Here is a 23,620-nt window from a genome sequence, read left to right on the forward strand (position 1 = left end):
AGTGCTTAAAGGAAGTTAATGAGGGTACACTTCGGCAAGTCTCACTGCCTGAAAAAGTGGCCGACTAGACCCAGCAATTACCATTGGGCTAGCAGAACCCGAAGGAAGCTTTAAATTTATACGAAGGACAAACAGTATTTGAAGGGTATGTCTTGAGCTACGGAATATATAGACGATGGAGCGCTGAAACAGAGTAGTTTAACACCTAATTCTTGCAAATCTACGAAGAATTTCGATAACAGAGTTGACCTGCTCTTCTAGTGCTCCAACCGCTCACCACAATATGTAAAAAATGTGCTCCTTTGTAAAAGCTATACCACACTTTTAGAGTGTAACATTGACTTTGCGCGCTGTCAGGTCTATACGAGCAGACCATTATCGCAAATATCCCCAGCATCACAACGTCTCCGACGCCCACAATCTTGCGCGTGCTGAACGACCTGTGTGCACGTTGTCGTATCTCGTTCGATCCGACACGGATCCGCACGCCCATGGGTAGGCGTGGATGCGGAGCTCGTCACAGTGTGCTCAGTGTGAACCCGCATCGTGCACTTCATATCGCAGCCAAGTTCCATTGGCGCGCTCCGAGTGTGTGGTCCGCCTCCCGAATTAAGGGAGCCCGGCAGCCGCCACCCCGAAAATCGATGCCGCATCGCCCACCCCCGAGCCTTCATTCGCAGAACTCGCGCGTGCGGACCCGAGCCCGTGGCCTCCTCGTGGCCTCCGAGTTCCAACAACAGGCAGCAATTCCCAGCGACATGCGTGCTGCGTGGATTTTTAGCTCCGAGGCGTGACACCGCCAGCGAAACATCCGAGTGTTGGACGGCGAAGTCCCGGCGACGCTAACAAAATGCTCACCCACGTGTAAGACTGTGGCTCTATAGGAGGCCACCAGTTTGGAAGACGTCAGGAAAGGTGAGCTCGTCATTGTTGCAAATGCTCGTCGCGAATAGGGTTCCTCGTGCTGCTGCCGCCTCCACTTGTATAAGATGTCTGCTCGCTTAATGTGTTTGATTCTCACTTTGGAGACGATCATCCCTTGTTATTGACCAATTGGATGGAAGGGCAAGGTGTAGGGTGTATGGATTAGGAATTCCAGAGATCGTGAGAAAAAGAGCTCATGTGTACGTGCAGAATCACGTTCCCGTAGAACGTGTCTTGGATGTCTTGGCCATTTTGACGGTGCAGTCGCGAGCTAAGTTCCGTGGATTTGAGTGTCGCCGACAGTATTCTCTGGGTTTGTTATGTCGGTTAATTCTGTTGCAAACCAGGAGAGGACCACAACAGGTGTTTCAAGAGGCGTTTATTGTACCTGTTGCTGGTGTATGCAGGATACGTTTTACGGCCAGTTGAGATTTAACTGTCTCCAAAAGCGAGCATAAGATTTCTAGATTTCTGTAATCACCTTTTTTTTTTCTCTCGTAATCTTTATGACCTTCTATGAGATCACAAATGAGTCTGGCGTTGGAAGCGTTGGCACGACAGGGAAAAGGCATGTATGTATCAACACGTTGTAACTACTACGGCATAGACTAGTTCTTAGGTGATCGTGCAAATACATCTATAAGTGGAAAAGTGGGCTTGTAAGGCTATCGCCATTTACATCTCGTTCGCTGTCAGAGCGGAGCGTCTCGTTTTCTTTCTTTTTTTAAATAAATGTTACCCCAACAATTTAAGCATTGGTCGTGGAGGGAGTTGGGGAATGTCTGACGACTGCCGCGGTAAAATACGAGTGAGGCTAAGAGGCATATAGGGGAGTGTAGCGCCTGATGCACTATGAATGGTGATTGATCTTGAGAGGCACCGCCCCACGTGAGTGTATGGTGTCGCACGGGACTCGCCGCGTCTGCTATGGAGGCTATTGGCGCGATGTTGGGCAAAGTAAATAACAATGAAGTTGCGTTGCGTAACGTTCACAATAGACAAAAATCGGGAAACCACCAAACATAACGCGCGCACGCACGCACGCACGCACGCACGCACGCACGCACGCACGCACGCACGCACGCACGCACGCACGCACGCACGCACGCACGCACGTACGCACGCAAGCAAGCATGCGCGCACTCAGATGGATATTATGTTCCTTTCTGGACGAAAGCGGACATACAGGCATATATAATGAAACGCTGATTCCTTTAAAGTTTGTTTTGTTACCAGTAATGTATTGGTAGCGTGGAAAAGGGGCCTAGGGCTTCAATATAGATGCCTCTCTGGTAACCGCCTTCCTGGCAGACAACTAACGGCAACGAGACGACGGAGCTTCTCGGCATCGACGCAGCACCGAAAGCGGTGCAGGCCACAAATTTCTGCGCTGTACGAGTGTACCTTGCGGGGACAAATCCTAGCAACATGACGTGCTAATCACTTGTTTATTTGTGGGCGTTCCCGCGAAGGCCATAACGAATGCGTGCAGTTGGATATGCTGTGGTGTGGTCAACTCCAAGAGCTTACGCAAGGCATGTCGACTACCGGGCTTGGTGTCAAAGTTCCGTCGACTAGCCGGATGCGTCGAAGTACTTTAGCATGGCAGGGAAGGCAGATTACACGGTGTGTGCAGGTCATTCTTTCCTTCGTGAACAATATGCCGTGATAGGCGGCGGAAAGGGTCGGGGAGAGAGATGGAAAGGTAGGGAGCACACTTACGGGAGGGAAGCTGGTTTCCTACCTTACATTGTGTACGGAACAAGGGGTAGAATGGCTTACATTTCTGTACAGTGACCTGCGTTTTGTTTCTAACTTTTAAGGAAGATTTAATTTACTGTTACCACTACTTTGGTGTCGCTCAAATTTCGCAGCATGGCCCCGTATCTTGGTCAGAATCGTTCAGTGAAGCACTTAGTATTCTTGTTTGAGTAGTTTGTCCCTAAAAGATATGAAAAACCGCTTTCGTGTGCGCATCTCTCAATCACAGAAGAGAGCTGCTGCTGAAGCGTGGGCTGATTTCGCTGACTGCCGGCATGTAAAACTCTGAACAAACCTAGCAAACGACGATGTCAACAATTGTACTGAATAGCGCGGACCAAAAACATGCATCCTGCGCGCGTTCTTCTTGGAGTGTGAGCGATAACAACGTAGCAGTAAAGTCAACATACTGTTTTGTAGATGTTAAAATGAAACTAAATTGACGCAGAACCCATTGAAGATTATCTTTGGTTAACATTGAATGTGTTAAGCTAAAAAAAAAAGCATTGTGCTTGGTGGGCTCTTTGTTGTTTTCTATGCAGCGCACAGCTTTTTTCTTTCTTTAGAATTATTAAACTTCCTAAATTTGTCTTAGTAGTGGTACTCCAGATTAGTAGACAGCAATGAAGATGACAATGGTCGCGGACATATCATAACTGAAGTTCTAACCATTTCGGCAGCAATTTTTGAATGTTGTACTATATTGATATCAATTAATATTGTGCCTGTTCAATAGCGCAGTCTTTAAATTCAGTACAAGCATCACAATCGTCAGGCTTGTTAAGGCTTTTGGAAATGGTATAATTAGTTTTCTTAACATTCAGTTGAGTTTTATTTAAATCTAACCAGTTTGACAATTCGATTAACCATCTACTAGCTACTTTTTGAAGTGTTATGTTGCGCTTCGCTGCCAAGCCCGAGGACGCGGGACCGAATGCCGGCCGCGGCGGCCGCATTTCGATCGGGGCGAAGTGCAAGAAGGCCTGTGTACCATGCATTGGGTGGACGTTAAAGAACCCCAGCTGATCTAGATTAATCCGATGTCCCCCACTACAGCGTGCCTGATAACCATAGCTTGATTTTGGCACTTAAGACCCCGGAAGTTACCTCCCCTCCTCTCTCTCCCCAGCGTAGGGTAGCAAACCGGATCTCTCCCTATGGTTAACCCCCCTGCCTTGCCCTTTCCTCTCTCTCTCTCTCTCTCACTACATGGAGTCAAGAAAATAAAGTTCTGCGGGAAGGAGCTGTGTATACTTTCCGAGTCACATGTCTGAACTGCTGCACCTGAAGTTAAAAATTCATTGTTAAATTTGTCCGCCAGACTGAGTTCGCTTTACTCAATGCCATCAATCGTTAGCGTCGAATGATCGAAGAATACTTTTTGTTTTCCCTATAAGCGAACGTGCCGAACTCGATGCTTCTCTGGAACCTTAATTGAGAGACGGATGCAGGCCTTGCCTGGTTATACTGAACGCGAGCTCTCTTTAGGTCTGAGTTTAATTTATTTCGAACTTTTTTGTGTTTGTGTAACATAGACACCTCTCTTAGTCTAATAAGGTTACGATATATTTTGTCTGTCTCTCTAATACTGCTGTATCTCTGTTAATCCATGGTTTTCGGCATCATCACAGCAGCGCTCTACATATTGCAGAAACAAGTCATGTATACGATATGCTGGGATTTTGCTCTCTGCAGCTATCATTCAAAATCAACATTCTCAATTCTTGCGTGAAAAGCGGACAAGGAAGTGGCACTAAAAGAGCGATAGGTAACTGAAGCATCGCTCACACGCTTTTTTCTTTTCTTTATCGCGAAAAAGAAGCAAAATACTGATAAGTGATCACACCAATCAGTCGTGAGCACCCAAGCGCTGACGTCACTTTTATCCTGGCTAGTCACACACAAGTCTAGTAGGGTTTCACTTCCTGCGTTATTCTAGTTCGCAAGCCCATTACGTTTGTACACGAAAATGACTCAATCACATCTAAAATTTCAGCATTGCCATTTGTTGGGCGTGTTGGTAAACAGACAATGAACGCATATTTAGCCCCAGCGAACAAGGACAGATGGGAGACGACATAAATAAAGTTGTTGAAGTTAGCGCATTGTGGTGTCGTCTCCATTCTGTCCTTGTTCGCTGGCGCTAAATATGCTTTCATTGCACATCTAAATGTTGTCTGCATTGTGGGCTATGTGACAACAGGTCAATATTAACATCACCGGCAAGGACAACAGGCAAATTCATTAAGCATGCACATTCAAACACAGGAGTTATGAAACAAAATAATTCTTGAATATCCCCTGATGGGGGTGATAAACTGGGGAAATAAGTGATGCAACACCTTTAACACCGATCGATTCATAATGTGCTTCTAAATTCACTAAGCCCCTCATACAAGGCGTCACGTTTCATTATAGTGACACTGCACCTCTAATGAGATTCAGTCTGTGAACAACTTCGGATGTATATCCCTCAAAAACACTTCATCGCGCGCCCTTGAGCACCAAGTTTCAGTAAAAACCCAAAAAATCAAACCTACGACCTAAAGATTCCAATAGTGATTAGGCTTCCAACTGCTTGTTTCTCAGACGGCGTATATTTATACGTAAAATTGATATTCTGTCCCGTTTCTTTAAAGAAGGAATCTGGACAGCAGATTTGAAAGATCAAGTGTCGAAATACATGGTTTCGAAGAAAGCAGCCACTGGAAGCGAAACTAGGAATTCGAATAATAGAAATTTAAGAAAAGCAGTTCAGCAAATCTTATCAAAGTCACTGTCGCACTCAGTGCTCAGTGCTCGGTCGCCAGGTTGCGCACAAAAAGCTTACCATCTTACATTGCATTACATAGAAACTCATTTAATTATCCGCAGTTGCCGCTTTGCAGTGTGTACTGCTAAGAAAATTACAGCTTCTTGATCTTTCTCGAATTACGCTCAGTGATTTTGTTTCTATGGCACACACACACACACACACACACACACACACACACACACACACACACACACACACACACACACACACACACACACACACATATATATATATATATATATATATATATATATATATATATATATATATATATACACACACACTAATGATGAAGCTTCAGCTCGATACGAGGCTCACAAAATGACCCGCAGTGGTGGCTTAGCTTCTATGGTATTGCGCTGCTAGAGGCGCGTGGTCGCGGGATCAAATCCCTGCCGCATTCCGATGGGGGCGAAATGCACAAACGTCCGTGCCCCGTGCATTAGGGGCCCGCGCTAAAGATTCCCTGGTGGTCAAAATTAATCCGGAGTCCCCCACTACGGCGTACCTCATAATCAAATCGTGGCTTTGGCACGTAAAACCCCGGAATTCAGTCATTCAGGCACACAAAGCTGTTCTAGAATTCGTCTTAACTATACGGGACTCTTCTGCTGTGCTCATGATATGCGGGTAATGGGATTTGTTGTGTTCTGCTTTGCTCTTATATTTGCCTTCTTTTTCTCTCCTATCCAGTCCGTTAGGTTTGGTGTCCCTTTCAGGAGACAATTGTTAGCCTGTTTGCTGCTTCTCTTTCTACGTATGTTACGTTTGTAAGTTTCTATGATCGATCGATAAATCAAACAATCGTTAATTAATTAATCACATATAAACTTAGTTGCACTACGGTTATTGCATAGTTGAATACACACTTAAATACACCACAGAGGCGTATTCAAGTAATGGGAGACACATGGATGTGAACAATTCGAAGAAGGGAAGTAGTGTATGGAAATCTCTGCTAAGTCTGTAGACGGAACGCGGCGTTTACGCGGGCCTCCTGATGCTACGCGCTTAATGTGAACGGAGAAGCTTAACTCTCTCCGTACCGCGTCCACTGGGCATCGTTAGCCCGCTAACGAGGGTTTGAGAAGCCGCTTGACAGACCTTCCGCCCCACTCACGGACACACTGCGCTATCAGACGCGAAAGAGGAGAACCATGTATTTATTTTCTTAGCAGTTTGCTCTTTTCCCGCAAGGCGGTGATTTTCGAACGCGCTCCGAAGTTTCGCGATCGTCGAAGTAGGAAGCAAGAATGGCTGCCCGTTATCGAATTTTTGAAACACCGCTTTCGAGGCCTACCGCGCCGCTCATGGACACATTCCGCCATCAGACGTGAAGTAGGAGAACTATATTTTTGCTTTCGCAGCAGTTCAATTTTTTCCCATGAGGCGCTGATTTTTGAACGCGCTCCGAAGTTTCGTCTTCGTCAAAGTAGGAAGCAGAAATGACTTCCTCAGGGAGCGGCGCACACGCTTCGAATTATGGCAGATCTCTTCAGTCCGCTGCGCCTGTGGTTCATTTTATCCATGGGCCGAGCAGCAGCTAGTCTGAAGATGGTGCCTTTTTGTCACGCTGGGAGCGACGACGACGCAATTAAACCAGCCCGGAACATCGGCGGCCGCAGCGCGGCACGCCCAACTGTAGTGCTTGCAGTTATATTTTTGTGGTGGAATACCTGTTCAACAAAAAATTGATTTTTTCGGAGATAGTGCCTATTAGACGGCAATGCATTTTGTATATCTCATAATTTTTGTTACACATTTTTCTTAGTAGCTACAAGCGTGTCTTTACAAATTTTGTTCAATGTTGTCCCACAATCTTGATTCTGGCAATATATATCGTCTTTATGACATATATCTCGTTAATAAAACTTTCCTGCGTGAAAAGTGCATTGATTCTGCTTTTTGTTTATGTGTTAAATAAAATATTCACTGCAGTAGTTCCTTCAGAAAAAAAGATCTGGCGTAGAGTACAAAAAACACCTATTTCCCCATGGTACAGGGAAAGAGTTAACGTACTATCAAAACGCACATCGAGAGAGCTTATTTCAACAACCCTGACTAACACTGCACGATAATAATAATAATAATAATAATAATAATAATAATAATAATAATAATAATAATAATAATAATAATAATAATAATAATAATAATAATAATTTGTATTGCCGTCATATCACACCACTATTACTTCGTTCGTGGCACGCTTTCTCTCTTTACTAACACAAGCAGAAACACCTGAAACACCTCAATCATCCACTAGCAACAGATATCCGAAACATAGAATGCCTAAGAGAAACCGAAGCACTACAGGGAACAATTGGCGCGGCAGTGAAGTATTTTCGCTTCAGGAGCGCACGACGTTCTTATCTGAACGTTCGCGCGGTTTTGTGCGGCCCAAGGCGGTGCGAGGAACTTGTCACGTCGTTGGAAACCTCGCCGCTCGCCCGACGACATCTTCCGCGTGCAGCAAGGTCAGCAACCCGAATGAAAGATGCGACGGGTAATTGAAGGCAGAAAATCTATACGTTGTGCCACTTTCCCAACCTCGAAATCTAATCGCAGTCAGCAGCTAGGCCCCTCGCCAGTGCGCGTCCGACTCGTTCCTCAGGAGCTCTGCGACGTGTTGCGCCAGGGCTTGTTGCGTACACTGAGCGATAGGCCTATAGCGCCCAGCGGCGTTGCTTCTCATTTGCACGTTAAGCGGCTTATAGGCCTATAGCCTGTGCTCGCAGAGTGGTCAAAACGCGAACGCGAGCTGGCGTCTCTGCGGGGTGTCGAAGAGTATAGCAAACTCCGTGGCCTCCGTGACACATAGCGCCGATCCAAAACAAACACCGTTCCTCGTGTCTCGAATGCTAAGCGTACGCGTGCGTATATACTCGAGAGGCGTTCTAGCGTGTTGATTGCGCGAACGCTGCGAAGCTCGCGGCCGTGCTTGCGTGTTTGCGTGCGCTGTGCGTATGCCCCATACACACGCTCCGTTTACCAATGCATTTCCCATCGTTCGGCAACAGAATGATAATTCTGTGCAGGATGTCGGCCGCGGCAATTTATCTCGGCGGCTTGCGCTCGGGGGCACCGAAAGCGTATGGGAAGCCTAGCCGTACCTGTCAGCGCAAGCGAGTATTTGCTGGGCACGGCGTCCCCAGCGTTTGGAGCGGCGCGTGATCAAGTTGGCAACTGATGAGAAAACGCGCGTGCGCGTTGGCGCCAGACAATTGAGTCGTTCGCCGTGACGCCTCAGTTTGATTGTTCGCGAGGTTTTCAACCATGAACGGGGAGGTACATTGCATAACATAATTTGCCGACGTACACGGCTTAGCCGTTATCATTGCTTATGTAATTACCCGCAGTTCTTCGTAGTAAGTTATATGACTAAGAATTCGATCGGGCTTGATTTCGCGATCAGGGCTGATGGGGATAGATCTTCTAGATGACAATTTGCTCCCTGCCGCAGATTAAGCAAAGTGCCTTTCTCAGCCGAGAAATGCGACCCTGATTGGGCTTGAACACGCTCTAAATTGCCACGTGTGGCCGGGGTATTCAGTTGCAATGCATTGTTGACGTTGACCGGGCTTAGCGAGGATTATTGAATTTAATTGAATTCTGGCGTTTTACGTGCCAAAATCACGATTTGATTATGCGGCACGCCGTAGGGGAAGACTCCGGATTAATTTCGACCACCAGAGGGTCTTCAACGTGCCCGCAATGCACGGGACATGAGAGGTTTTGCATTTCGCCCCCATCGAAATGCGGCCGCCGCGGTCGGGTTTGAGTGATGATTAGTTTCGAGTGATGCTTCAAGACGCAATGGTTCAAAGTATACAATGCATGAAGCAGGATGAGAGAGACGCGATTATTATAGAAAGAGAGGTGTGCGATCTTCCAATGAAAACTGGCCACTCGGAAACATTCGCGCTACCAGAGAAAACGCAATCAGCTTTAGCATTGCTGTCAACGTACGTTTCTCATCACCGGCATCTTCTACTATACAGCTAATGCATTTTACTGTGACCCTCTGGTGTCAGGGCTAATGCACCTTCAAACAAATAAGGCGAGCTTTTTGCAATTAACAGCTTACTCGGTCGCAGCAGGCAGAAATACTGCTACGATGAAGACTTTTACGTCAGCGCAGCTGTAGCATTGAACTCGGTCTGTACTACCGGCATGCATGCAGACAGGCGCAGAGTAGAAAATCAACTTATTTCGACTGAACTGCATCACCCCTTTAAGCCCGATCCAGATTCGGGATTGGTTTACGTTGACGCATTCCAAATGTGAATAGCTTTATCCAGAATTCACTCGCTCATGCCAGATAACTCAAATAACATTTTTAACATTTCGCGTTCAAGTTTCAAAATTTGGTTGTTCCTTTTGATAAGTTTCTTTCACTTCGACTGGTCCGTCACCTGCTCCTTCGTTGAGTTGATGACCTTCAAATCATCCAAACTATCTTGTCACTTCCGCTTTGGCCGGCCCCATTTATTAGGGCGTCAGAGTCAACCGTCAGCAAATTCTGTCAGATAGCCCTCGTCTGTTCCCGAGCCTACGAAGAAGGAATCCTGGCTTCCAGGTACAAATCTTTACGCAGCTCTCTTTATCTCTCCTACTCCTTCTTCCTTTTCCCCCTTTTGGCAGCCACCGGTTTCATTATGAATGACCATTCCTTGTCCAATATAAAACATTCATTTAAGCAATCGATTTAGAGGCCTATGATAAGTGGTCGGTGTTGCGGTGCTCTTTTTTTCGCTTCGAATGATCTTGCAGTCCGTGACCTTCTTAAGATGCATTCTCTGCGAATAACAAGTAGCCACTCGCGCTCTTCGTAGGTCGATCCTGTAAGTGATAAGGCTCTCTGCGCTCATGGCGAAGAATGATTTAAGCGGTGCCGGATCGAAAGCAATGTAAATCTTAGTTACCTTGTCCCGTCCTTCGTCACCTTGTAGCCTTGTACTTCGCGCACTTACTCTTCGTGCCTTGCCAATGTTCCCGTTCATTCCTTTCTGGCGTCAACTTTCTTTTTTTGTCAAAACTATATGTACGTGTGCAATTTGACTGCAGTCTGTCATTGATATCCAAATTTCCTAAAGCCTCCTTTACATCGTCTTAGAATTAAGGTTTCATTCTCCTCAAGACTCGTTCCGACTTGTACAGCGTATGCACTGATGACGTGTATTGTATATATTGCGCCCGATTTCGCCCACGTTATAACTTATAGCCCCTGGCATTCATTCTTTCGGGCAGTTCACGCATGCGCGTTTTGAGCAATAAGCTGTATGTTTCAATTGTGGCTTTCGCAGGGCCTAACACCGTCTACCTGAGGCCATAATTAAACGGAGGTGCAGACAACGACGAACCCTCTTAGACAGCCAGTGAGGCGGGTCGAGAAGCTGGCGACTTTGGGACAGCTACAATCGTTTATAGCTTAGCGAGACTAAGCTGAACACGGTCGCGAGTACTTTTCGCGACGCCGTCATGCTGTGCAAGCATATGGCCATGGTATTTTTCCGTTCGTGTCCCTGCGAGTATTTGTGACCGGTTCAGCTGAAGTATGCTGAAAATCGAGACAACATGCACATCATTCTTTCTCCCCTTTTCTAATATTCATTCCGCGAAAGCTGCGCACATTGCCTGGTCTGTCAACCGCCGCCTCCTTGTCGTGCCACTCCCAAGTCGGACGGGATCTTCCAGACGGTCGGGCGGCTGTTCCTGCTCGCTCTGTCGCTTTGTTCTTCGTTTGTACTCGCAGTCTTCGGCGTCCCCTAAGCGAGAGAGCGTTGCAGCTGCGTCACATACCGATAGGCCCCGAAGGCGCTACCGATCTCTAACGCGGCCTTCGAAGGCGCCGCCGTCGCGCTAAACGGCCTGCTTGGAATTCAGCGTGCGTCTCGCGCGAGATAACGTATCGACACCTGCCAAGCTGCACGTAAAGACACGCAAGTCGTGCTTTGCGCGCTGCCTGGGACACACGAACACCGAGAGCGCATTCGCGAATCGGAGGAAGCGAACGTATACGAGGCGCATAGGCATATCTGTAGTAAAGTGCAGTGTGAGAGCAAGCTGATGGGTGTAGTCGATCCATTCGGTCGATCCATTCGGCCTTAAAGAGAGAGCTTCACTTCGCTGCCGTTGCTAGTATTTGTGAACTCGTTGCAATCTTCATCACATTGACACCCAGCGTACCTATTCTAGATCTGTTAGTGTCCCCTGCTGTCTTAAGAACGTGCAACGGAAAGCGAATCGATTCGCAAATCTCTTCCTCGTGCGCGATGGTTTCTGTTGCGCTTCGACGACAACGCATTTCTGGGGTACATGCGCATCCAGTCTCCACAACGCTGCACAGAACTTTGCGGGCAAGAGTGCATGGCAGCCTGGATCGCAGATATATGCGTCTCACGACCGGCTTCTAATGGGACGCGCAGATATGTAGCCCGACAAGAGCGATACTATAGACAGTGGTGAGGGGGCCTCCTAGTGCGAGCTTCTGCTCGTTTCGTTTAGTGCATCGGCGCCTGCAGAGTCGAAGGCGGCCAAAGCTGCGCATTCTCTGTCCGCTGGACGATACAGAGTCAAGCCTGCCCATTTGTTCAATCGAAGTCGCCTGAGTGGGCATATTGCACTTGACTGGTGCTGCGGGGAAGCCTAACTGGCGACGGAAAGACGGAGATGTTGTGGGACAAGCCTTTGGTATCGGTTTCTATGCCGATGCGACTACAGCGCTCGACGCCAACTCTGTAGGTCTGAGGCCGCAGGAACGTCTACAACGACCATGTTGCTTGCACGTGGTAAATGGTTTAGTAAAAGCAAAATGCTGACTCTAACTTCTCATGTGGCTAACTGGGGTACAAAAATCGCTGAGTCTACAGATTTCGGTTCTTAAAGATTATATGGTACCGATTATGAGAACAGAAAGATGCTGTACTGTGAACCACTTTATGGATAAAGAAAATGTTAAAGCTTTCTTTTTTATAGGATGCGCCAATTTTTTTCTTGCCTCACTGCTTCTGTCATTTTGCATTGTTTATTCTTCCCCAACATAACCACGGCTACACACTTTTATAGGGTTGAGAGCAGCTCTTCAAGAAAGCAGGGCGATTGATTCTTCATTATGAGATGTTAGCTGAATATTGTATCGCGCTTGAGCAAAACAAGTCAGGGCCCTTATTTTCCTTCGAATACAGTGAAAGTGGAAAGAAAACGACGTGGTCCTCCTCCTTCTATTCTGTGCGATGTTACTTACATTACCTGCTCTCGACGGGAGATCAATATCGAACTCGACGAACGAACGTGTTGGCGTTTAGATGCCTCTGCGCTGCAATGGCTTACGCGTCGAACCCGAAACCTGTTGCTCCGTTCGTTAACACGGGCTTCCCAGCTTATCACCGAGAACGCCCGCGGGGTTGTATTCCAGCTATGTGCGCTGCGGACGAAAAGAAACTTGTCGCAGAACGACACGCAGCACATAAAAAGAACACGGCCGAGAGAGAGCTGGATCCTTAGGCAGTTGCCACTGTGGTCCATGCCTGGGCGATTTCTCTTTCCAGTATTGCCGGATATGTTAGCGCTGACTCTACAGAACATCGACGTGCCTAGGCTCTCCGGCTTGTTGCGCCATTTTGTTTCGTTCGGCGATAACATCAAACGCAGGAGTGCGCCGGCAGTGCCGCTGGCGATAATGGAAGGCGCCGCCGAAAGTATCTATTTCCATTTAAATTATTTACTTTATTACCGTTTATACAGCCTGTCCCAGCTAACTTTAGCCGGAGCTTAAAAATATGCCGATGCATTCTAATACGACGCGACGAAATATATGTTGCTGACTATTTTATGGAGCAAGTCACACTATATTTAGTATTCTTCTTATTTGCATAATTATTCAAGATGAATTAACCAACTACTGACGCAACGAAGTCGAGAAAAAATATTCCAATTAGAAAGTTTGAGAGAGCTTTGCAAAACGTCCGAATAATAAACTGTTTATAATTTTCTATCTATTAGGCATTAGGGTCTTTTCGCTTACTGCAGATGCCCGCGAATATATATATATATATATATATATATATATATATATATATATATATATATATATATATATATATATATATATATATATATACCACGTGACGTGCCCGCTCGCGCGTCGTGATTGCAGCGCTCCCAAACGTTTCTCGTACAAGCGAACATAGCATTCAGCAGGGTGTGCTGCTCGTATTAACAACACATGTGCCTACGCGTTTCCCAAACTGTGTTTCTTAAAATACAATCTAAAAAAGCTCAGCCAGTTGTTAAACTCGTAGCCTATTATAGCTTAATGAGATCTAAACTTAAGTACGCCCGTATTGCCTAGGGTCCCTACGTTAAGTGTAACCTAACGTTCTTGAACGAATCCAAGAACAGCCTGTCCGGTTTGTGCGCTACAAATTATCGACCTTCGTCTCTGGAACTGAACTAAAGTGAACTGATGGCATTCTTTCTGTTGCTTGAATTGCGCAGAAATAAGATACGGACGGAACTCCTTTTCCATTGACTCAATAACAAACTAGCATTCGAAGCCTCAATGTATATAAAACTCCTGTTGACGAGACCAACTCGTCACCACCATCAAAATGATTTAAACCCCTGTATTTTGCCCCAATCAACACATTTAAATACAGTTTTTCCACGCACTATTCCTGACTGGAATTGCATAGGTCCATCGCTTCATTGGAAAACTCAGTGACAATTTCGAACTTTCTTTGTGTGCTCTCACCTGTTTTGTTCATTGTACTATTTCATTTACGGTGCCCTCCCTGCAATTGCGTCGAGTTCGCAGTATGTATGAAGAAAAAACAAAATAAAGAAAAATAATACATACAGACTGTCCCACGTAACTTTAGCCAAACATTAAAAATATGCAGATGCCACGTAGCTGGACAGAACCAAGGGTGAGGTTGTTTGCCATCGTTTGCACATGCTCAGATTTTTCTTTTCATTCCACCTAACTAGATAATTAGTCTTGATTAATTAATCAATGTCTCAGATATTTTATTTAAATGAAAAGTGTCAATGAGAAAATTGTAGAGCGACATGAAAAACTCCCGGTACAGCTTTCTGCTGCTCAATACGTGCTACATAATAGTGTTTTTCCGAGCGTGAAAGGGACCCCGAGTACACGCAAAGTGCCTCGAGCGGCCAGTCGCGCGGCACATATATATATATTCTTATTTTCTATAGCTTTACTCCTGCTTAAGTTTCTTGTTGCATCACTGCACTTTCGTATTGGTCGTTACCAGATAGTTTTTGTATGCAGCATGCTGCATTGTCCCGGTTTTGCACTGTCAGCTACGTGACTGAAGGCGTTCGTCTATTAACTCCTGTGTCGATTTCTCTCAACCGCCATCACTGTCGAGTCTATGCAGGCAGGTTCTCCGAGTTCCTGGTGGTAGCATTATTGCAGGTTATAGAACAAGCTTTGCTATAGTGTTTATTCGCAGAATGAGGTTCTTACGCATGAAGTAGGTGCTATTCTGTGACCACAAAAATGTTAAAGGTATTTTTGTGAAATCCTTAGGCCAAATTCACAAAGCTTTTCGTTCGTGAGTGCTCGCTGCCATTTACCGTCGCTTTCGCTAATGATATGTCTCGCACCATGGTTGGCTACAATTTTCTCTTACGAGCAGTTGCAGCGTAAGAAGTTTTTGTAAAGACGGTCCCTTGCTCTATTTCAAATTTCATTCGTGTTTGTTTCTTTCATTTTTTTCTCTGGCACTTTTTTTTTATAAACTGAGAGCATTCCCCCCTTATTGCATGCATTATTTCAACAAATTTGCCGCGAACGACAATCCGATCGTGAGTAACGTCGTAGTGGAGGACCCCGGAATAATCTGGACCGCAAGCGGATCTTTAACGGGCGCCTAAATCTAAGTGCCACGGGTGTTTTCGCATTTCACCCCCAATCGAAATGCGGCCGCAGTGACCGGGATTCGATCCCGCTACCTCGTGCTCAGCAGCCCAGCACCATAGCCGCTAAGCAACCACGGCGGGTTCGGAGTTTTAGGAGTAGAGCTAACTCCTCTTAATTGAATTCGTTGCACATCTTTATCAGGATTTCGTTGCCAAACTTGTGATAAAGGGCTTCCTCGTTAAATCTGCGTACATCAGCTCATTGCAATGAGCCTATTGTCTACCATCCTCCGCTCTTCCGTTTAATTCAGCGGTGTATTCGAGACTGGCCAGTTGCGTATGTGCGAGACAACCCCTCCGTGTACACTTAATCGATCAAGCAGAAAACGAGCTACGCAACAGTGTCCTTTTGCGCAGAGTACAGAGTCGTCTACGAGTCGCACCGAGCACGTGCCTATCTTACAAATCGAGCCTTGCTGCCGTCTTTTCCCTAGGCGGATCCGCCTACAACCAGTCGACCTTCGCCCAACCATGCATGAGAAAGGCGTTAAAAGGCCGCGTAATAATGACCTTAGAAACGAGCGTTTTTCTTTTTTTTCATCTTCTTCTTTGCCGCGACTCTCTTCTTATTCACTTTGTCGTTTCGTTATGCAGTTGTCCTGCGGCTCTCAAGAATCTCTCAAGAGAGAGAAAAACAACTTTATTATCAAGAATCTGTCATGAATGTAATCGTCATCTGTGTGCAGCTTTATTGGCGACTGCGTGAACGTGCCGTACTTCCGGCAACAGAGGTTATGTCTTTCGGATGCCCGAATCGACACGTCATTAGCTAAAGACGATCGTTGTCCACGGCTGTGCGCAAGTCAGTTCAGGAAGTAAACTATGCCGTCCACACACACGTTAGTACGGACTGAAGAAGAAAAACGATGTAGGAAAGAGCCCAAGGAACAATGAAATGTCTGCCTCTCGATTTTTTCCACTCTCAAGTTTGCTAGCATTCTCCTGTAGTATAACCATGTACCAACTAGCCCAACAAGCAACTGTCATGAAAGCAGTTCAGGTAGCTTGTGAACCGAGCATTTTGCTCTTAAATGGAAGCTTCAGCTCGGGGCCAACTCCGGCGACGCCTATTCGAAAACGTGTAAAACGAATAAATGGTATTATGAGGCCACCCCGGGACCAATTTGAGTGAAATTTGCTACATTTAAGAGGAAAATAAAATTATAGTGACTTCTAATGACAATTGCAAATCCTTAACTCTGCTCCAAAAACAGATATCGCAGTTATGTGAGCTGCATCCGTTAAAGCATCTAAAGCGGAAAAATTTGATATACCAATTAATATCTTACGTTAATTTGTTACAATGTTTACGACGGGTTTGCCAAAGTCCTGCTGACATAATAATGCTGTATTTGAAAGCCATGTACGATACATCAATATTGTCCGCTTTAGTTGTACTATTAGATACAGTTTACAAAATTGTGATATCCTTTTTTCATTGCTTAGTTGTAGTTGCACACTTGATAGTTTCGTTTTCTAGAAATTTGCAATTTTCTGCTCTTTATAGTGACATTGCCCGCCTAAATCAGAATTTTAGTAACCAACAGTCACTAGACTTTAACTTGCTCTTTTTAATGCAGCAAACACCGTCAGATCTGGTTGCCGATAAAAACGATTTCCCATTTCCTATGTATTTAGATAGGAACCCCCCCAGAGTTAAACTCCAATTATTTAATTCAAATACACGTGAAACGGAGATGTCATTTTATAAGACAGCCGCTAGACCGATTCAAATTAAATTTATTGCATTTAACAGAGAAAGGAAAATTATACGGAGTCTAGGAAGCGGAACTTGATCTAGGGCCTGAACATATTTATCGGAAATTCTCGAAAATTGGCAAGTTTACAAAAACTTGGAGGACCAAGTTTACAAATGTGGAACTATTCACAAAAGAAATACCGTATAGTTTTGTAAGGTGCGGCTGTTAGAGGATTTAAAGCGAATAAATTTCATGTATGGATTTACAGCTTACGGGATTCTGCGAAAACGTTTACGTTTGTTTTGCAGTAGTTCTACTCACAGATTAGTGGTATATTCCCAGAGCGGGACATCATGCATAAATTTTTTCTGCTTTAAATTTATTATTAGGTGTAGTTTACAGAATTGTGATATATCATTTTTCATTGCTGAGTTACAGAGTTCTATGCCTTATTGTTGAGTTCTTTGATATTTTGCTTTGTTCAAGAATTTTTCTTGGGAGCGGCCGAGCTAAAGCTCTCTCTCAAGAGGAAGCTTTAACGTGAGGGCTCTTATCAAATATGTGAGAACAGAGAAATTGTTTCTTTCAGCGACCACTACGCCGGCATTGATGAGGTTTCTTGCATTTAAAAGAAATCGTTAAAAGCTTGTGACCGGAGGCTTTGAATTCTTTTATTCACGCCCTCAACTTTTTTAAAGGTTCTTGCAAACCGAAAAATTAAAATTAAATAACTCAGTTACCAAGTTTACAAATCTGTAACTCGGCAATGAAAAACGATATCACAATTCTGTAAGCTGAGCCTAATAATAATACATCTAAACGGGCAAAATTGATGTATTGTACACCGTTCTGAAATATACTTCTAATTTTGAGGAGCACTTTTGCAGAGCATTCGCAAATAAGGTAACAATTTTTAATGAGCTCTACATTCATATATCAAGTTTCTCCGCTTTATATGCCCCAACGGATGCAGTTTTCAGAACTGCGTGATATGTGTTTTTGGGGCGGAGTTTCGAATTTTGTAAACTTTGTAATTCTGTGCTGTTCTTTTTTAACTTGCTGATATTCGGCACTCTTTTAAATGAAATTCAATGTGTAAAAACCAATATTCTGGTTCCTAGAGTCAGTATAATTTAACTTTCTCTGCGATTTTTGCGCTTAACAAGCTTTGAATGGGGAAATTGGAGTTGGCCCCGAATTTCCTCTTAACAATAAAATGCGTTGCGCTTCATAAGAGAATAAAAGCATAAGAGTTGGCTATACGCTAACGATAATTTGCTAATGAACCAACAGTACGGCTTCTTTCTTTCCTTCCTCTTTCTTTCTTTCTTTTTTTTCTTTAGTGCGTGCGTGCGTGCGTGCGCGTTTGTGTGACAGGCCACTTTCACGATGCTTTTTATTCTGCGTGTTCGCTATCGTCTCGTTCGCTGCTACTGCTTGCGAACCCTTCTTGCTTACAAACGTGTTTGAGAATACACTAATTCAGGAAAGCAACAGATTATTAACAATGAAAGCAATAAAAAAAGAAAACCATGTGCACAACACAAAGGGATCTCGGGAAAGCACTGGCACATAGCATAGCATAGCATAGCATAGCCGCTTCCAAGTTTTTCTTATTAGTTGGGGACAGTCGCTGCAGGATAGGCAAGCTATAGCGCCAGAAACCATCAACATAATCATTATGAGCATCACCATCGACCCAGGCTTCTGACCCAAGCTTCTGAGCGCTCTCTGCCGAATGCCTATATAGCTTAATCGCCGCAAGAGTGGAACGGGATTGTTGTGCAAGCTAGTGACTGTATGGGATAACACATTGCCCATACGAAGCAAAGTGTGGCGTTGCAGACCGATAAAGTATGCTATCTCCGTGTGCCCTGCAGTACCGAGGAGGAGAACTGTGAGTGCGCGCGCATTGGGCGGACAGAGCCTTCCGTAGCAAAAAAAGAAAAAAATAGTCTACCATAGATGTCTGTGTTTAGATCGCATTCCCTTATCATATGGTACCACCCTGTACTATATGATATGGCATGTGGCAGAATTCGCAGTCGTATTCGTACAGTGGGAGCAGTGAGAGACAGCTCTCGAGCCATGACCAGCGTCAGCTGGTGAACAGGTCAAGCGCAGGCGACCACGCAGGCTGCATGGCTTATCCTGGGCTGAGGAGGCCACCCGCAATGAATGTGAGCATGTAACTTATTTTTTTTAAAATTAAGTACTCAACTTTGAAAAAAGAAATACTTTTTACCTCTTATATGAATACGTTGTGAGCAATTATGAGCCAGGAATAATAGTGATTGTCGATCCTTTCGTTCACTTATGGATAGGTCGGCAGAATAGGTGGATACTCAGTCATATTCACTCACCAATATTTTTGTTTAGGCCGTGTAGGGAGAAACGGTGCAAGACGTGCGCGACGATACGCACCACAAGTAACGAGATAGCTGAAGAAGTAGCCATAGCACTCGCAGCAGCTCAGACTAACGCAACCGTGATAGTCAGCGACTCTCAGACGGCAATAAGAAACTTTGCCAACGGCCGAATCTCCCCGGAGGCACTACGAATTCTTCTTGCAGGAGGCCAAAATTACAAAAGAAAGATATACATCACCTGGACACCCGCTCACACCCTCGCGGAGGACGGCAACAACGAGGCGGCACACGACGCGGCTCGAGGGCTTACGGACCGAGCCGCAGTCGCAAGTGACGCCCCGACACCCTCCGGACGTGACGGTGCGGTAAATGAGTGGGAGTGGGAGGACAGAATGACAACATATAATGACATTACGAAACATTATAGGTTACAGAGGCGCATATTCCCGCGACCTCACGCAAAATTGACAAAAAAACAGTCTGTCGCATGGCGGCAGTTACAAACTAGGACGTATCCGAATCCTGCGCTCTCGCACATCATATATCCGGATGTATATCCTACGGACAAATGCAAAACATGTGAATCCAGAGCCACTCTGGAGCATATATTATGGGAATGCCGAGGGATAAATAACAATAAAGAAAACGCGGCCTCTAGCAGCAGCCTTCGCACGCGCTGGGAAGCCGCGCTGCTCAGCCCCGCCCTCGAAGATCAACTATGGGCCGTCCAGTGGGCCGAGGATGCCGCCAGGACCCAAGAACTCCTGGCCGTCACCTAGGCGGGGCCTTTGGCCCTCCCCACCAACTCGCAGGGCACACAATAAAGTTCTTTCCTCCTCCTCCTCCGTGTACTCACTCGTACTCGCGTGCACTCACACTCGTCGGTACTCACTCGCATACATACTCACCTCTACTACACTGTAGCCGACAGTGCAGGTCTGGTATGCATTTTATTGCGATAGCAATTATATGGACACTCAAGGCGCATTTGTGCCGTCGCCGCGGTGTTCCATATAAAGTCCGAGGCCGCTAACGTGGTCGCCGTGCGCCGTAAGCTGCGTGTGCGAGTGAAAGCGTGCGAGATTGAGCCGGCGATGGTGGCTCAATCTCGCGCGGGCAAGGAAGGAAAACGGGGAGCAATCGCGCTGTCTTCTGTCGTGCGCAAGGCACCGAGGGGAGGGAGGACGGGTTGGGGGAGGGGCTTCTTACTCTGGCGCTCTAGCTGCGTATGTTGGTAGAAACATTTATTGCCAATGATATGAACGGTGGGGGCGATGACCCCTACATGGCACTTGGGTGCTCCCTTACTGCGAGGGGGCACCCTTACAAAGCAAAGGAGAGACATTGGACCTCAATCATTCTCATAGCACTGGAGATGATCCGGCGCTAGTCTTATCTTAAACACGATCTGCGATGGGGACAGGGTGCGCCGAGTGCTGATAGCTTCGTGTGCGCTGTGTTCCCGCTGCTTAGTTCGCGTTGAAGCGCGAGGCAGCACGAAGGTCAATTCGCTCGCTGCTGCTGCCGCGCATTCACACTCCAGCGTTTTGACAGCGAGTGTACGCGGCCATCGAGTAAGATGTGTTCATGTTTGCTTATGCGCGTGTGACACCGTGCTTGTTAATTTAGTTAGTAAGCGAATGTTTACAAGTTCATACGGCCGATAAAACTTCTACGTATAGTTGTCTACTAATTTGCCATTGCAATCGATGCTTCGCCTTTCGAGCGAAACGTGGCTCCATTTTTTCTTCTTTTTTTTGCACTGCCAATTTTGTTCAGAGCACTTAAAGCACAACTAAATATCATCAATCAACTGCAGCTCGTCGAAGGACGATACATCAAGGCACTTCGGTGTCCTGTATGTTCAGAAAAAAAAACCGGTTCTTGCGAGAGGCAGTGCAAACAACAGAGAGAAATTTTTAATGGCGTTGGAAGTGGGAATATTGACATATTACTCGTGTGCAACCGCTTTCATAATAGATTACACAGTGTTGTGGCAGTAACAGCTATCTGCTGTTGCGAAAGAAAAAAGAAGAAAGTACACGCAGTCGACTAGCTCTTCATCGGAGGACACACACACGCCGACTTAGTATTCGCCTGTGAGTGTTGACTCACCGCCAGTAGGCTAAAATAAGAGCCTCTATGCATCATCACCAGCATAAATGTTCTGTTATATATCGCTTTTGGTCGTAAGCATTTTGTCACTGCTAAATAATGGTTCACCCAGAAAGAAAAACAACGTTTTTCTGCATTTACCGAGCATGTTATCTGCTGTCAGGAAGGGGAGGCTAAAAGGCGCTTAATGGCGGCGCAGTCACGTGTTCAAAGATGGCAGTACGTACACGGCGGCGCTGTAAAGCGTCTAGTTTACATAAGCATTTTACGTCTCGTTTATGTCGTTTACATTATTCTGACACCATGTTATGGTGTGAGAGACCACTCATTCATTGTAATTCTCTCTAACGAGAGAGTCAGAGAGAAACGGAAGATAGAAATTGCTGGAAGGTTCACCAGACGCATGTCTGGTTTACTACCCTGCACTGGGAAAGGGGATATAGGGATGAAAATAGATTGAGAGGAGAGAAAGATCACTCGTGAGCTTCTAAGACGTGTTTAGGTTTACTGTTCATAACACGAGATAATTTTGTACACACAAAGAAATTTGCCTTCTCAGTGTAGTGCATGCTGTTTAAATGACTGCAAAGCCAGGCTCTCCGCAAAGCACGCTCAAAATGGTGTGTCTAATTGATTGATTGATTGATTGATTGATTGATTGATTGATTGATTGATTGATTGATTGATTGATTGATTGATTGATTGATTGATTGATTGATTGAGTTTAACGTCCCAGAGCAACACTAGGGCTATGAGAGATGCCGTAGTGCAGGGCTCCGAAATAATTCGACCGCCTGGGATTGTCTAACGTGCACCTTCAAAGTACGCGAGCGTTTTTTGCACTTCGCCCCCATAAAAACGCGGTCGCTGCGGCCGGGTAGTGAACCTGCGACCTCGTGCTCGGTAACGACCTCGTGCTCGGCAGATAGCCACTGAGCTGCCACGCCTTGTATATTCGCGCGTCAGATTTTCTCGCCACACTTGCGTCGAGCTGCGTAATAGGCTTCTACCGTTTCGTCACTTGAGGAGAACCGCCATGGTGGAGTGGCTAGTACACCTAGATCCGCCCCCAGAGGTGGTTTCTTTTAATAGCTATTGGGCGTTTTACAAATCCACAGGAATTATGCAGATCGCAGTCCGGTATCCGCGCGATGCTTTCTTTCTTTCCGCCTGTGTGTCATCTCCGAACCCTGACAGCTATCGCCGTCGAAGAAAAAAAAAAGGGCACGCTTTTCTTTTTCCCGATTCTTCTTGTATTAGTCCCGTCGCCCATCAACACGTGTGCCTGCGGCGCCACCCACGACTTGTCGTCCTTGGGGCGCTCGACAATTGGAGCGGCAGCATACAGAGCCGACGACGCGCTAAAGAGCTGCGGCCACAATTAGAACCAGCAAGAAAGGCCTCCCCCGCGGCACAGCGCCGAACGCTTGGCTCTCGTCTTCTTCCCCGTTGCGATCGCGCTGCGATTTCAGGTCACGTTGTGCTTCGCTCGGCTTTAACGCTCGCCGGGCATGCACGCACGTACACTCTCGACGCGCGCACACTCGCACACACGTGCACGCACGCACATCCGCAACGCGTGTCGACAGAAAGGACTCGGGACACCTCCCCCGCGGGCGACGACGCGTCCGCAATCGAGCGATGGTCATCGCAGGTGCGCTCAGCGGTGCGATGTTTGGCTGCCGTCGGCGATCGTGCCTTGCATTCGCGAGCGCCCCGCGCCAAACCTGAACCGAGAACTCGGAACGGCAGGAACTCCGGCTTAGTGTGCACTGCTACTATGCGCGTAGAAAGCGTACGTGGCTCCGCCCATTCGTTCCTCACGTTCGTCGGCAAGTTTGTGCACTTCGTTTCGTGTACAGACGAAGTTGGCTTCTTTCTTCTTGTTCCTTAAATCTTTTATCACGGCCGTTACTGCAACACGGATAAGCTATAGCTTGCGGTTGTGCGCCGCCCCCCGCTCTTTTCTTGCCGGCGGACTGTGATTC

The 23,620-nt window shown here is 46.2% G+C and overlaps 1 protein-coding gene across 1 annotated transcript in view; it reads left to right on the forward strand.

Annotated features, from left to right (window-relative positions):
- The first annotated feature begins 691 nt into the window (after positions 1-691).
- The window catches only part of LOC126532104 (helix-loop-helix protein 1-like), a 134,640-nt gene continuing 111,711 nt past the window's right edge, over positions 692-23,620 (forward strand). The window contains exon 1 of the mRNA XM_055071058.2: positions 692-915. The gene's annotated coding sequence lies outside the window, so the exon portion shown is untranslated. The remainder of the gene's footprint in view (positions 916-23,620) is intronic.

This window comes from Dermacentor andersoni, chromosome 5 (assembly GCF_023375885.2).
Source record: "Dermacentor andersoni chromosome 5, qqDerAnde1_hic_scaffold, whole genome shotgun sequence".
NCBI lineage: Eukaryota > Metazoa > Arthropoda > Arachnida > Ixodida > Ixodidae > Dermacentor > Dermacentor andersoni.